Source organism: Protobothrops mucrosquamatus, unplaced genomic scaffold, assembly GCF_001527695.2.
Source record: "Protobothrops mucrosquamatus isolate PMUCROS unplaced genomic scaffold, P.Mucros_1.0 scaffold_278, whole genome shotgun sequence".
In the NCBI taxonomy this organism is placed as follows: Eukaryota; Metazoa; Chordata; class Lepidosauria; order Squamata; family Viperidae; genus Protobothrops; species Protobothrops mucrosquamatus.
The window spans coordinates 493,686-508,232 of NW_015386354.1; positions in this window are offsets into that span (position 1 = coordinate 493,686).

Genomic DNA, 14,547 nt, shown 5'->3' on the forward strand with positions numbered 1-14,547 from the left:
GAAGTCCATTCTGGGCCTGGGCAACAAAAAATTAGCTACCGGTTCTACCGAACTGGTGTGAAGTGGCTGAATCCCACTACTGTCCGTATCACACTAGTCTCAAATCATGGCCTTTTAAATGCAGTAATCTTCTATTACTTAAAATCCCGATTCTTTCATCCAAACCAAGCAGGCAACAAAATATGGTTTTAAGCCCAACCCCTCCTCTTTCTTTCATATCTTGTAACACCTTATATTTAGCTTGTGGTGTTTTTCCTTGCTGTACACATTTAGATGCATCCTTCTGTCATTGTTTAAATGGTACATCAGTTGTCAGAATAGGTATTGTCTGAAACAAAAAAAATATTATAGGTAAAACATTCATCTTAATCACAGAAATTCTACCTAATAGTTGGACCATCTCACAAAAGCTCCAGTACCTTGGTTTCTCCAGGGAAGTGCTTTTAATGATAGGGCAGGAGTGTGCACTCAATGCACTTAAACAACGTGTTAAAAATCTGGAAATCCAACAGGATTGGGCTGATTTATTAACGTTTTTCATTATGACGATTGCAGCATCCCCATGGTCAGGTGACCAAAATTCAGATGTTCAGCAACTGACTCATATTTATGTGATCCCCTTTTGCGACCTTCTGACAAGCAAAGTCCATGGGGGAAGCCAGATTCACTTAATAACCGTGTTACTAACTTAACAACTGCAGTGATTCACTTAACAACTGTGGCAAGAAAATGGGGGCAAAACTCACTTAACAAATGTCTCACTTAGCAACAGAAAATTTGGACTCAATTGTGGTCATAAGTTAAGGACTAAATGTACTCTCTTGAACTACCATTCTTCTGTTTCTGTATATCAACCAAGCCTAAATTGTCCATCAAATCAAAGAAACCTTTTGGTAATATAACTTAAGTAATTTTAATATTTTTCTCAGAAATCCTGTCCATTTGAGGAGAACCACTCCATTCCAATTCCCCATCAAACACCAACTTTCATAAGAAAAGTCCATTAGTCTCTCCATCAGATCTTCCGATTTTGTTTTCATTTGGGCCATAAACTCCCCAGACCCTTGTTTTAATTCCCTAGAATGTACCTTGTACTCCCGTAAACCTGCCCTGTTCATCCCTTCATACAAAAGCAGCATCTCCTGATTTTCCCATCCGGCTCTGACACCCATGAAGAACATCTGCAGGTCCGTTTCAGAGAAGACTAAACTGACCCAAGTGTCAACGCTGCTAGCATCGGATGTTCTTGCTTTGACAACATACGGAGATGCAGCCATTTTCCTTCTTATGTTTTACTCTTAGAATTAGAGTTAGAATTAGATGATACTGGGGGGGAGGAATGTGCACGGGAGTTTAGTTATAACAATACTGTAACTAGTGTGAGAATCAAGGTTTTTGAAATAAGAGGTGATAACAAATGGCCGGGCTGGAGAACTGGAGGGAGAGCCAGCATTTCAAACTAATTGGAGAATGTGATTTATGACAGTTAATTAGAGGAGGGAAATGTGCTTTGATACTATATGCTCAGGGGAGGGGAATTCAGATTTTGGCTTTGGCTATGTAAGTGCCGATGCTATGCTACTCGAATAAAGATTCTTTAAGGTAAACAATGCCTCAAAGTTCTTTGAAGAGTTTCATCTGTTGGAACCACGACATCAAGGGCCTGGCTCAGCAGAAGGCAGTTCCATGTTCGTTGCCGGTGTGGTCTTCGCATTCCTCCACTTGCTTGCATGGATATCACCAAGGAGTGAAGGGCACAGCTCTTCAGGGCCCAAGGCAGGCTGCAGTTGTGCCCTTCGAAACTTTGCCCACTCCATCTCCCTCTGCTGGAGCCAGACACCCGCTGGGTGTTTGAGGAAATCCCCTGTTCATACGAGCCCGACTGTCGTGGGTCCTCCAGAGCAACTGAGCAAGGGAACAGAGAGGCCTCACGGGAGTCTTCCATACGAGAAACAAGGAACGGAGGCCTCCTGCTCTACTCGGTGACAGGAAGACAAAAATGTCTCCGGACTCTGCTGATGCGCCCATCCTCAAGCACAGCAGCAGATCTTAAAGATCCTCAGATATCTGTACAATTGTTGATGTGGCCATAGTTATATCCTTCGACTTAGATGGTCCAAACAGTAATACAGGTAGTCCTCAACGTACGACCACAATTGAGCCCAAAATTTCTGTTGCTAAGTGAAAGTGAAAGTGGGAGTTTTCTCCCATTTTCTTGATACAGTTGTTTGTTAAGTGAATCCCTGCGGTTGTTAAGTTAGTAACACAGTTGTAAAGTGAACCTGGCTTCCCCACTGACTTTGCTTGTCAGAAGGTTGCCAAAGGGGATTACGTGACCCTGGGACACTGTGACAGTCATAAATGTGAGCCAGTTGCCAAGTGCCCAAATTTTGATCACGTGACCATGGGAATGCTGCAACGGTCATAAGTGTGAAAAAGGGTTATAAGTCACTTTTTCAGTGCTGTTGTAACTTTGAATGGTCATTAAATGACCTTTGTAAGTCGAGGGCATATATTTCTTTGTCATCCTCTCCTAACAAGCCGCAAGCATCTTCACCCTTAAACTGCTGAGTGACATGTCAGGGTGACAGCTGGAACCAACCTGGGAGATCCAAAGGTTGCCAGCAGTGAGTCACTCTTAGCTCTCGTTGGGAGTCTAGGTTGGAGAGCACATTGGTGATTTAATTCAATAGCCTAAATCCTCTCCACACACCCCATTTCCTCCCTCCCTCCCTTTCCCTTCACTTCCCCCCTTCCTTGTTTGCAGACCATCGTGCCTGCCGCTCAGGGCGCGTGGCCCTCCCTGCTTGGTGCATTCTTGTATTAATTGCCAGTGACATGAAAAATGGTCCAGGCTGCTCTGATTCTGCAGCAGTGACATCAGGAATGGCCCGTTGGTCATCTCCCCACCCCCACCCCAGAGAGGGCACACAGCGCTCTGCCATCTTCTCTGCGGCCTCAGCCACTCCAGCCCTCAGCAGCTGGGTCCTGGCTAGGCTGCCTCCTAGGGTCCTCTCCCTCCATTTCCTTCCCCCCTCTGCTACCCACCGGCCTCTCCCCGCCGCCACTTGCGGTGGGCTGCACTCGGCTACATTGTCAGCCCGCCTGGTTTGGCTGCTCATTTCAGCATCTGGAATTAGCACCACAGAAGGAATCTTATTAATTAGTGGCAGAAGGGAGAAGGAAGGAAGGAAGAGGGGGCTGTCTTCTGTACAAGCCAAGCACGTGTTGCAATTCATGATGTGCGGCATTATAAATAGGTCTGGACTGACTTGCAGCCCGTCACAGCTTCAGAAGCTGTAATTTTCCTTCCCTGTCCAGGGGAGGGTGGTGCAACTGCTGACTGCTGGGGAAAGGCAAACTCGGCGCGAAGAAAAAGGTCCTGGGGAGAAGCAATATTCCCAAAATCTCTGCGCAAATGTTCTGCCCTTGCTCTGCACCGTTGCAGGAGCTGAGCTGCATTCAAATGTTTTAGTTGGCATTTTTCAAAACAGATACAATATTGCAAATAATCCCAGGCCAGGTAAGAAATCGACATTCCATTCCCAAGAGCCTTCATCTTCCCAGTGTCCTTGAAGACTGGCATGAACCGGTTCACGGCATCCCTGGTCTTCCTCAACTGCCATTCCCCTCTCCCAGTTTCCCAGCATTCTGCTAATACATAGTTATTTCCCATTTGGCCCCTTGCTTCCACTCCCCCCTCCTCCCCCTTAGCTATTGATGGCAGGATGCCAAAGAGTCTTGGAGCCGAAGATGGCAGAACTGACACCCTGTTAATCTTATCTCACCTTTTTACAAGGTAACTTGCTTAATCAATAGTAGGAAGACGGCAGACATAATATATCTTGACTTCAGCAACTTATTTGACAAAGACTATGTCGTTGCATAGCTTTCCTTAAGAAACAGGCTGCTGTCTCCTTCTTCAGGTCACAAGTAGACTACCACGCAGGCATGTATCTTGCCCAGATTGGCCCTTCCTTCTTGCCAGCCACCAAGATGTGCTAGGATACCTCTTGGACTCTGTCGTGGGCACCCAGCCCCTCCTGCTCCCATTATAGGGGCTGCAAAGTTGGTTTTCTGTTATGGAGACCTGGAGAAGGTTGCTGGTTCTGAGTGGAATTGTAGGGAGAAGGTGGAGGCAACTGACATGTAGGAACTGATCCTGAAAGCAAATTCACATAAAAGCAGGCTACATAATTAGTCCAGATCCACTACCTGTTCTTAATTGCTTGATGTCTAAGGGCAAGCCTCTTTCAACTCAAACTTAACTCCTGGACCATGAAAATTGCCTTTCCTAAGATGTTTTTGCAGCTTCCCAGTCAAGTCCAGACCTCTCAGATTCCCTGGAGGTCGCTCATCCACATATTAACCAGCCCTGATACTGCTTAGCTTTTAAGCCCAGAAGGGCAGCCAGCCTGTGGTTGGTGCGGACCTTGCTCAACATGATTCATCATGAGTCATTTCTTACAATAAGACTTTTTGTGCTTTTGGGGGAGGGTGAAAGGCATAACCACATATTTGTTCTCCTCTCTGATGAGCCTCATATCAGCAGGTGTTCAGCGTGGTATAGNAGCCCTGATACTGCTTAGCTTTTAAGCCCAGAAGGGCAGCCAGCCTGTGGTTGGTGCGGACCTTGCTCAACATGATTCATCATGAGTCATTTCTTACAATAAGACTTTTTGTGCTTTTGGGGGAGGGTGAAAGGCATAACCACATATTTGTTCTCCTCTCTGATGAGCCTCATATCAGCAGGTGTTCAGCGTGGTATAGCGCAGGAGTGTTTCTGGAAGACGTTTGCCACACGAAAAACAGGTCCTGATTTTGATTGTGTTATTTAGAATTAAAAATTCACCTGGCAGTCACTCTACAGCCCATCACTGGGGGCTGAGAGAGCAAACTCCAGGATGACTGGAAGGAGACAAGCATGTCTGGCACACACAGTGAACGGCCATTGCACCTGTGTAAGATGAGCAACCAGGCCTTGTGGAAAGTGATGATAAATTATGCCTGGTATAAAAACTTAATGAAATGGAGCGGGGAGTGTGGGACTCCCTTGGCCACTTGGGACATAACTCACTTTGCCTTTTCTGATGTTCCCATGATGCCTTGCTCACACATACAAACACACCCAGCTTGACTCAGCTGAGCTGCAGTCATTTCATTTCCTCCCATTCCCCCAATGCTCTAGTCTAGGGCAACTCCTGTTGCCAGCTGCTGCTGGGCCCTTCGGCTGCCGGGCAGCGTTTCCCAGCTTTCAGTGCATCATTGCCGTCCCTGCAGGAAGACCATTTGGGGACTCCCATCTTCAATGGGGATGGGGAACCCCCGGAATGATTCATTCCAAATTATCTGGAGGGCTGTGGGGGCAGCCCGAGGCTACCAAGCAAGGAGGGTTGTTGCTCGCTGAATCCATTCCTCAACCCATCTTTCTCCCTCCCCCATTCATCAGTAGCTATAGTAACCAGATTGCCAGCATGTAAATTTGAAAGGCAGTTCTGGATCCTGTTGCTGAGCCAGTGTGGCTCTCCCAGCTCAGAGCATTAATCGCCAAGAAATCTTCTCCTGGACAAGTTCAACTGTCTGCACACTGCACATTCTGGGCCTGCCCATCCAGAAGGGGGGATCTGTCCATGGGCTGCCCTGAGCATGGAAACACGATTTAACAGGCTACCAATGCTTGCAAATACCTGCTGTAAATCCGTCCTAGAGTTTTCTAAAGCTACCCAAATAAGTATTCCTGGAGGTGAGGAATTCCTCGGTAGAGGAGCTGCCCTATCTTTTCAAGATGCTCCCAACTCTACAAGGCACCAAAATTGAGAATGGCGATTCTTGCATGGAGTGGTTATGCAGAGAACTGGCAGTGCTCAGAGCTCCCCTCTACTCATCTGTCCGGAGGAGGCCTTTGTCTTCTGGGAGCACTGAGCCTAACACAACGGCCAGGTGGGCCGTTTGATGGCTGGGTTCATCCAGCCAGCATTGCAGTCTCCCCACTGACCCACCTGAGAGCAACAGGAGTGTTTTGCTTCCACTCTTGACATGGAGGCTCTTTTCTAGTGGCTTCAGCTGGAGGGTTATAGCAGGAGTCTGGGATTTGGGAGATCAGCCATCTCCAATCTGGGGCTTAGCAGAAATGCATACATTCTCTCATTCATAGCAGCAGACTTAAGAGTCTTGTAGGCCACCGAGAGTAGACCTCCAGGGCCAGGAACAGCCCAGTTGTAAGTTTCCTTGATCCTGAAAGCAGCTGCACTTGGTGAAGCTACAGGGCAGAGGCAAGAGAATTGTTCCAGACTAAACGTGAATTCCTGGCCATTCACTGCTAGCAGTGCTGAGAATATAAGCTGAGCCAGGAGCCCAGCTTCACAAGTCTGCGGTTGACTGATTCCCCTAGTCACATACATATTTTTGGAAGTAGTGAATATCTGCTAGGTGGCCTCATGGATTAATACCACCCTTTTCAGTCTGCGACGAATACGGAGAACATTTCCTTTGAGAGGGCTGACGGGAGTGGTCTGAAGGGATAAAGGGAAACTTATTGTCGTCAACAGTTTTCGTAACGTCTAGGCACACTTTTAGAGTAATGATACTCGTGTCTCTGAAACACATTATTTAGGACCCTACCCCCACCACACTTACCATGTTCTTAAATACTTGAACAATTATTCCATCCCTGGGAACATTTTGGTCTGACTAATGGAGGGATGTTCTTCATTCCCTGGCAAGCCCAAAGGAGGAGGACACCGCTGAGAACGAGGCCTTTGTCAGCCTCCCAGGGAAACCCAGCTTGGTTCAGGAGAAGGAGGCTGACTCCCCCGAGCTTCATTTTGAGAAGGAATTTTGTCTCCTGCCTGGAACCTCATAATCAGAAGACGCCCTTGGCTGTTTCTGCAGGCCCACAGACCCAGAGAAGCCTAACACAAGATCTAAGCCTCGGCTGGGTTGAAGAAAAGTCTTTGGGGACAGCGTGAGACTGGGAAAGGCCATTCTGGAAGTAGATGGAGAGACCAGGACCCATCATCACAGAAAAGAGGCTTGGAAAAACAAAAGCAAACCAAATGAAACGTTAGATTCAGTCTGGCTTAAGTGGGAGCCCAGCATGCATGGGAAACAGCCAAGCATCAGGGTGCACCTAACTTCTGAATACACCTAGAATTTGGCAATGGGTATGAAATTCTCCTCTAGCTAGAACTGCGTGCAAGCGTGGACAGTTTCCAGCACAGTCTTGAGGTTAATTTGGCTTTATCGCAAGGGCCCAACCAAACTTCAGTATCAGTATCAGTATTTGCAAGTCTCAGATTTATGTTTATTTATTTATTAGATTTATATGGCTGCCCAATTTCCACAGGATGACTCTGTGCTGGAAGGCAAGGAGTGCCTGCAAGGAACATGGGCCAAGAGGTATGACACTTAGTGAACTGTTGTTTAAAGCACAGCTCATAGATTCTCTGTGGTGGCCCCCAAAATCTCTCCAGAGAAGGCAGTGAGGTGGTTTTGTCAAGATTTCCTTAAGAGCCTATGAGCATATGGGTGGCCTCTCTGACATCACTTGACTTATAGTATCCAGCCTTGGTGTAAAACGTATGAGCTAGCTTGGCATCTTCCATCTTAGAATCATAGAATCATAAGGCTCAAAGGGACCTTGGAGGTCTTCTAGTCCAACCCCCTGCCCAAAGCAGAAAACCATTGGCCTTTTTGGCAGCTGCAGCACTCTGCTGGCTCATGATTATCTACTAGGTCCAGGATCCTAGATCCCTCTCACAGTTGTTGCTATTGAGCCAGGTTCCACCTACTCTGTACTTACTCATTTGGTTTTTCCTTTCTGAGTTCAGGGCCTTACTCTTCTCACCACTGAGCTACTTCTTCTCAGCTAGGCCTCATACGCTGCTGTCAGCTTCCTCTGCTTCCAGGCCCTTCTCTGCCCCCAACTCAGCACGTCGTCCTCTCTTGGCGGAGTGCCTGCCTCACAGAATAATTGGTTTGCATCTTAGGAGGGACCTTGGTTTCCACAAGTGCAGTCAGGGCATCTTCCTTTACCTGCCACCAAGCTCCACTTGGAATCTCACACCTGAAACGTGTTTCCCTGGGCGTCCTGACTGGGGCTCAGCTGCCTAACTACCCATTGGCATCACTTTCCCTTTTGGTCATTGATTAGATCCCTTGTCACAAGTCATAAGAAGCCAGCAAGACGTATGATTACACTCAGGTATATTGACAAACTATGGTCCATGATTTGTTTAAACATTTTGCAAATTAGGAGCTCTAGTTTATTCCTGTGGGAACAAACCAAACAAGCCATGGCTTGTTTTAATTATTTTCTATGTCCTGCATCCCACCAAGGAAGCTGGGCAAAGCAATCCATAATATGTCAGCCACTTGTAGGAGAACCGAGCAGGGGAAACCGAAGTGAACTCCAGCAGTGCCAGGTGGTGGCTGGTGTGGCAGGCTGGCCCAAGTGCTCCGGGGTGTCTGCCAGGAGGGAGGGCAATTGGAAGCCCTGGGGCTTTTCTGGTGGACCTAGACACTGCGGCCCCCATCCTCAGAACTAAGGACTGTGCAAAGGGTAGACTCTGATAAGATCTACATTTAAGCAATTAATATATTGGAAGCATCATCCAGAGAACAAAAATATCCAGCTAATATTATACTATACATGGACATAAGACAAAAGTCGAAACTATCTGGTTGAATTTCACAGAAAAACAATTCTTAAAAGTGCCCCGCAGAACTAAGCAAAGGAGAATATTGGTGGCAATTTTTAATTAATTAAAATTTAAATTAGATAGTTTTACTTCTGGAATTAATTATCGGGAAGACATTGTCAGCTGTATTGAAGGAACATAACAAAAGCTATTCCTCCCATTTTAAAATTAACTAAACACAAACAAGAAAGAAAGAAAAAGAATACACAAAATTATTAAAGAAAAAAAATGGAAGCTAAAAAAATAAAACAAAAGACATAAATACATATAGAAAGTTGTATAGTGAACATTTCAATGAATATCAACAGCTCTTCTGTGATTACAATTTAACGAAATGAAAGCTACAGTAATGGGTGAATGTTGGTTAATTAGGGAGTTCCTTTATGTTAATAGTGCCATTTATTTCAAGTCACAATATTCTGCTTTATGGCTACAGTATATCTCTTAGAAACTGGGCCAGGCCAGGCTGAAAGGAATGGACAGAGACAAGCTCTGCATTCAAGGGGCATCACAGAGACCTTTGCCAATGACCCCTTGCTCTGAACGACACATTCCCTGCCTGACAATAGAATTGTCCTAAGGTAAGCTGGAAACCCGATAGAGTAGAATAGAATAACTTTACTGTCACTCTGAATGTACACTAATCGGCATACATTAAAATGAAATTTCATTACATTCAGCTCTCAAAGGGTCACCGCCTCCTATATACACTACATAAATATGACATAAATAAATAAATAATTACAGAATATATACCCACATATATTACATGACACAGAGAAACAACAGTCTAGTTTGCGTTATGTATACATGTGCATGGCGAGAAAAACGAACCTCGGGAGTTTACCAGAGGGATGGCCTGGGGAACAAAGCTATTACAGAATCGGGTAGTCCTTCGAAACCTCCTGCCCAAGGGGAGCAACAGGAACAGACCCTGAAGTCTGTTTAGATATTCTGTTCTCAGGCTGGATCCTGAGATGATTTCAGAATCTTTCGGCTTCCCCCTTGTAGCTGTTCTTGATTTGGGGTGTCAGCAAAATCACAGGCAGGTGGGGAGATGGGAGGGAGCTTTTGGAGTGGGAGTTTTAGGAGAAGAGCAGGCCAAATCTGCCGTCCCTCGTATTGCCCTATCCACAAAACAGGATGTCCCCATCCGCATCTCCCCTTCCGTTCTGAGGAGCAGCAGCCATGACAGATGGTCCCCTTGGCAGCTCAGGAACCAAGGCAGCAGGACTGGGGCAGGAGGGAGCATCTCGGGCCGGAATGCCCTGTGACTCTCTGGATGTTCTGAACTTAAAGAAAAAAGCTTAGCTGAGATTTTACTAGAATAACAAAAATGGCCCTTTGAGCTGTGTTCAAAATAACATTTTGATTGTTTCAGAAGGAAACAATCCGTTCAGCGAATACCCAAACAAGCAGACCTGGGTTCTTACACCAGAATGCCGGGAACCAGCACTAGACAAAGCAACCAGTCTGGGCACAGACTCGGAGAAACATGGGCAGGAAAACCCTTTGCTGGAATTCGGTTCTCCCAAGTTGAGAGGATGGTATCCTAGGGTGACAACAGATGTCACTGGTGTTATGGCCAAAGCTTTATTACAGTCTTTTCTTTGAGGAATCCTTGACCTCGAAAGGAGCGCAAGAGGGCTGGAGAAGGATCCAGGAAACAGCCACTCAGCTAGTCTGACAAGACTGCCTGCAAAGATTCCGGAGCTGATCACAAAGAGATGGAGTGTCAGCACTTTGAAAACAACATGGTAATTACCAGAGCTCAGTGTGGATTTGTCAAAAAGTTTTCTGCAGTAACCTACTTTTAGGCATTTGAAAAAAAAAAAGGGGGGGGCAGTGAGAAAGTCCCAGAGTCTGAAAGAAAACCAAAACAAAATTTGCAGAACGTGGTGCAAGACGAGTCCGAGGGGATGCGGAGGGTGAAGTAGAGCTCCGTCCTGGTCCATCTGCATTGGTTGCCCATCACTGAATCTACAGCAGTCCTGATAAATTCCTGAACTTCATGCCTTTAATCAATAAAAAGTGGCAGTTCTGGAGCTGTTAGGACAAATTGTTGCTAATTAATCCACATGTCTTTTCTCTTGCTCAACAATTAGTGGTTGACAATGACAAGGATGTCATGCTAATTGTCTGAGGGGGGCATCACAGGCAATACTGGGTCCTTGGAAAAAGAGGATGCTGAGCTGGGTGTGTGTGTGTGTGGGAGGCTGCTAAAGCCACTACAGAAAGGAGAACAAGGACCGAGCTGGGCTCCTCCATTCAGGGGAGTTCATAGAAGCTGACAGGTCTCCTTCTGAGCACTGGAAAGAGAGAAACGAAGGGAGCTGAAAAGGAAAACTGGGTCTGGGACAGTTAGCATTACTGTGGGAAGAGAAGCCTGTGAGGGGACTCTCCCTCTTGGGCTAGCAACAAGGCGAGGTGAGGCCTGCCTGAAGATGTGCCAGGGCCACTTTGCAACCTGGTGAGATGCGAGGGGGAAAGACTCTGAGTAGAGGACGGAAGGATTGTCAATAGACCCGGGGGCAGGAGGGGGGGAGAGAGTTCATGAAGGGTTCAGCTAAGTTTGTTGGGAGGTAAAAATAATGGTCCTCCCCTCCCATTTTGGAAATATGCACTCTGACTATTATGGCCATCCACAGGTCCACCATCCACAGGCTGGCCCTAACCCGAGTTTGCTGTAAAGTCTTCTTCAGACTTGGTGAAGGGATGGTGGAGGGATGCAGGAAGGACCTTGGGAGCCTAGACATAATGGATGGCCCTGTATTCAGCCTTTCCGAGGCTATCACTCCTGTCACCTGAGGGTACAGGGTAGGGTCTTCTGGCAGAGTGAAATCCTTGGCTTTCTCCAATGCAGAGCCCAAGGACAAGGCTGGGGAGAGACAAATGGCTTCACTGTGGCTTTGACTCACAGGCAGCAGCTGATGGTGAGTAATTCTCCCTTAGACCCACTGAACATCTCGTCCAAGGCAGGAACCCACCACTACACCACCCCGGACCATTCAACCTCTGTTTAAACACCTCTAGTGAAAGAGATTCCACCACCTCTCAAGGCATCCTGTTTCATTGCAAAATAGCTCTTACGGATAGGAGGTTTTCTTAGTGTGTTATGTCCTGGGCCTGTGATTGACAGAGCAGGTGCAGGAAGCTGCAATGAGACCCGGGCAGACCATGTGGCCTGCCCGGGCCAGACAGGCTGTCTCCAGCCTATTGAGCATGCGCAGAGTGGGAAAATACATTGCATTTATTGGCTGACGCTGTTCCCTGCAGAAGGTATAAAAGGGATCAGCGCCATTTTGTGTTGTTCTGTTAAAGAAGCATCTGTTGTTACTCCTGTCTCATTTCAATGCCTTATCAACGCAAAGAACAGAACATTGGCGACGAAAGTGGGATCATGCTGCAAGAGAAAAAAAGAATAATAGGCTGACTCACCACGGAAGGCCCGAAGTGCTTGGAAGTTCGGCGTTCCAACTTGTGTGACTCTGCCTGCCAGTACAAAGATGCTGGAGGAGAGCTCGTCAAGATCCATCCTGGAACCCCTTCGCAAGCCTGAGCAGCACGAGGCGTTGGAAGAGGCCACCAAGAAGAAATCATGGCAAAAATTGCACATTTGTCTGAATTTGACGTAATGCATCCTGAACATTGGAGCTCCTACATTGCCAGGGTAGAGAACTACTTTAGAGTCAACCAAGTTCAGGAGGATGGGCTCAAAGCCGCAATGTTACTGTGCATTTGTGGGCAAGAGACTTTTGACATCGCTGAAAACTTGGTTGCTCCAGCACCTTTGGAATCTATCGCTTATGCAGAGCTGAAGAAAATGTTAAAGGAACATTTTGAACTGAAGCTATCGGTGATAGCATGGCATCGTGCATTTGAACAGTGGGACCAACATCCAGGAGAGTCTGCTGTGGACTTTATTGCTGCTCTGCATCAAGCTGCAAGGCCCTGTAAGTTCAAAGACTTGGAAGAATGGCTATGAGATTGGCTAGTTTGTGGTTTGAGGAGCCGAGAACTGCAGCAAAAGATTTTTGCAAAAGAAGCCGTTTCCTTCCAAGAAGCGCTAAGGGAGATCACGGTTGAAGAAGCAGTGGGAGGAGCTGTTAAGGCCTTGCGGCTTTCCAAGAACTCTTTGTGTTCGGGCTCAGACCATCAAGAGGTTGCTAGAGAGGTATCCGAACTAGAATCTGAAAATGAGGTCGATCGTCTGCAGCAGCCATCGGAAAGAAGGCCCCAAGAACAAGCTGACAAAGGTTCTGACAAGGCAGTTCTATTCCCTCGGTGTTTCAGATATGGAGGCCGCCACAAGCGTACCGACTGCCATTTTCGTTCTGCTACTTGCTGGGCATGTGGCCGGCAAGGCCACATAGCCACCGTCTGTTTGGATCGCAAGAAAGACCATCCATCGGAAGAATTGCCTCAGAAAGGTATCAGGGTCCCCAGCCAAAATAGGATGGGTTTTTGCACATCCCAAAGAAGCGTATTGAGAACAGGAGCCCACCGGCCATTGAAGAAGAAACTGCATATTGATATCAAATTGGAGGGGGTCCCCTTAATGATGAAGCTGGACACGGGCTCAGCTCTGTCAATCATTTCCCAGAACACCCTCAAGCAGATCTGCTGTAGAAGCGGACAGAGAGTTAAACTCAGGCCGTCGAATGTTATTTTAACGGACTTTCAGAATTCCCGAGTCAGTGTGAAAGGGGAGGCCACACTCAGAATGCAGCGTAGGAACTTTGAAGGGTTTTTGGACATTGTTGTGGTTGAGGGTGACCGCACAAGTCTAATTGGACTCGATTGGTTCGAGGCGCTTGGAATTCAGGTGACTGGGCTACACAGTTTGCAAATGGCAGGTCTTGAGGAGATTTGCAAGGAGTTTGCTGACGTGTTCAGCCCAAAACTAGGGTCGTACAATGGGCCTCCAATTGCCTTACGGTTAGACCCCTCCATTGCACCGATTAGGATTAAGCCTCGTCGAGTGCCTTTTGCGCTTAAGCAAAATATTAATGCTGAGCTGGATAAACTGCTACAGCAAGGCATTTTGGAATCTGTGGATAGCAGTCCATGGGAAACACCCATAGTCATGCCACTCAAGGCCAACGGGGAAGTACGTATTTGTGCTGACTATGAATGCACGCTAAACAAAGAGTTACAGCAGCACTCTTAAAGAGTTACAGCAGCACTCTTAAAGAGTTACAGCAGCACTCTTAAAGGAGGCCGAGTTTTCGCCAAACTAGATTTGGCCCAGGCCTATCAACAGCTACCGGTTGATGATGCAAAGGCAGAGGCCAAAACAATCGTAACGCACCGGGGAGCTTTTAAAGTCAGAAGACTGCAGTTCGGAGTTAATGTAGCTCCTGGCATTTTCCAAAGCGTGATGGAGCGAATGCTCCTTAACATTCCAGGAGTTTGCCCATATTTCAATGATGTCCTCATCACAGGGGAATCAATCAAAAACCTGGCTGAAAGGCTCTGGTCCGTTTTGCTGTGTTTCCGCGAAGCGGGGCTGAAGCTCAAACATGAAAAATGCAAAATTGGAGTAACTTCCACTGAATTCCTAGGGTTTCTTATAGATGCCGAGGGCATCCATCCTGCTGAGTCCAAGCTGAAACGATTCAGCAGGCTCCAAGTCCCAAGTCAAAGAGTGAGCTTCAAGCCTTCCTTGGACTTCTAAACTTTTACCATTCCTTCCTTCAACACAAGGCTGCAGTGGCAGAGCCGTTACACCGGCTCTTGGATAAACAGGCTCCATGGAAGTGGACAAAAGTCCACGAAAGGAGTTTTGCTGAAGTCAAAGCATTGTTGTCCTCAAATGCTGTTTTAGCTCATTTCAATGAGCAGTTGC